Genomic DNA, 2620 nt, shown 5'->3' on the forward strand with positions numbered 1-2620 from the left:
GGAGTAACACGAAGAAACACATGATCTCCCTCTTGAAACTCAAGTGACTTCCTCCTCTTATCATGATAACTCTTCTGACGACTCTGAGCAATTCTCATCTTCTCCTGAATCATCTTAATCTTTTCCGTAGTTTGTTGAACAATCTCCGGTCCAACCACAGCACTCTCACCGGACTCATACCAACATAAAGGTGTCCGACATCTCCTACCATACAAAGCTTCAAACGGTGCCATACCAATGCTCGAATGAAAACTATTGTTGTAGGTAAACTCAATCAAAGGCAAATAACAATCCCAAGCACCTCCCTTTTCCAAAACACAAGCCCTCAAAAGATCCTCTAGTGACTGAATCGTCCTCTCAGTCTGACCATCAGTCTGCGGATGATATGCAGAACTCAATCTCAGCTTAGTTCCCAAAGCCCTCTGTAAACCTTCCCAGAACTTCGATGTAAATCTAGGATCTCTGTCTGAAACAATACTCGACGGAATACCATGCAAACTTACAATCTTCTCAATATACAACTCGGCTAATCTCTCTAACGGATAATCCATTCTGATCGGAATGAAATGAGCCGATTTCGTCAATCTATCTACAATCACCCAAATAGCTTCAAAATTCTTAATCGTCCTCGGTAAACCCGAGACAAAATCCATACTGATACTATCCCACTTCCACTCTGGAATAGCCAACGGTTGCATTAGCCCAGACGGCTTCTGATGCTCAATCTTTGACTTCTGACAAGTCAAACAGGAATAAACAAAACTCGCAATTTCTCTTTTCATTCCCGGCCACCAAAATAACTTTTTCAAATCATGATACATCTTCGTAGCTCCAGGATGAATACTCAGGCCACTACGATGTCCTTCCTCCAGAATACTCTTCTTAAGTTCGGTAACATCCGGAATACACACCCGATTACCAAATTTCAAAACACCATTCTCATCAACTCTGAATTCACCACCTTGACCTTGATTCACTAAAGTCAACTTATCAACCAAAAGCATATCGGATTTCTGACCCTCTCTAATCTCATCCAGAATGCCACTCGTTAACTTTAACATTCCCAATTTAACACTATTGTGAGTACTCTCACACACCAAACTCAAGTCTCTAAACTGCTCAATTAAATCCAATTCCCTAACCATTAACATAGACATATGCAATGATTTCCGACTCAATGCATCAGCCACTACGTTTGCTTTACCCGGATGGTAATTCAAACCAAAGTCATAATCCTTCAGAAATTCTAACCATCTCCTCTGTCTCATATTCAGTTCTCTCTGATCAAACAAATACTTCAAACTTTTATGGTCACTGAAAACTTCAAATCTTGACCCGTACAAATAATGCCTCCATAACTTCAGAACAAATACCACAGCTGCCAACTCTAAATCGTGTGTCAGATAGTTCCTCTCATGAACCCTCAGCTGTCTCGAAGCATAAGCTATAACCTGCTTATTCTGCATCAACACACCACCCAAACCCAACAATGAAGCATCACAGTAAACTTCAAATGATTCCGACGGACTCGGTAATATCAGAATAGGAGCAGTAGTCAGCCTTCTCTCTAACTCTTGGAAACCTTCTTCACATTTTGAATCCCAAACAAACGCTTGCCCCTTTCTAGTCAACATCGTCAACGGTAACGCCAACTTAGAAAATCCCTCGATGAACTTCCTATAATAACCAGCCAAACCAAGAAAACTCCTTATCTCAGAAACTGACTTCGGAGCTCCCCACTTAGATACCGCTTCTATCTTAGAAGGATCAACAGCAACACCACCTCTTGAAATCACATGACCAAGGAAACTAACCTCTTCCAACCAAAATTCACACTTCGACAGTTTAGCAAATAACTTCTTTTCTCGCAGAACTCCTAAAACCACTCTCAAATGCTCAGCATGCTCTTCTTCAGTTTTCGAATACACCAAAATATCGTCAATAAACACCACAACAAACTTATCTAGGTACGGATGGAAAATCCTATTCATATACTCCATAAATACTCCAGGCGCATTAGTCACACCAAAAGGCATTACAGAATACTCATAATGTCCATACCTTGTTCTGAAAGCAGTCTTCTGAATATCCTCAGTTTTCACACGTATCTGATGATACCCAGATCTTAAATCTATCTTGCTGAACACACTCGCACCAACCAATTGATCCATCAAATCATCAATCCTCGGCAAAGGATACCGATTCTTGATCGTCACTTTATTCAATTGCCTGTAGTCCACACACAACCTCATAGTACCTTCTTTCTTCTTAACCAACAACACTGGTGCACCCCACGGTGACACACTCGGACGAATAAATTTCTTATTCAACAGATCTTCCAACTGACTCTTCAATTCAGTTAACTCAACAGCAGACATACGGTACGGAGCCATCGATATCGGTCTAGTACCAGGTACCAAATCAATCGAGAACTCAACTTCACGTTCTGGCGGCAATTCATTCACTTCTTCTGGAAATACATCAGGAAAATCACACACCACTGCTAGATCACAAATCACCAGTTTATCTTTAGCCTCCAAAGTCGCTAACAGCATAAACAACTCTGCCCCATCTGCCACTGCCTCATTCACCTGCCTTGCTGATAGAAACAAACTCTTTC

This window comes from Lathyrus oleraceus, chromosome 1 (genome assembly GCF_024323335.1).
Source record: "Lathyrus oleraceus cultivar Zhongwan6 chromosome 1, CAAS_Psat_ZW6_1.0, whole genome shotgun sequence".
Classification (NCBI taxonomy): Eukaryota; Viridiplantae; Streptophyta; class Magnoliopsida; order Fabales; family Fabaceae; genus Lathyrus; species Lathyrus oleraceus.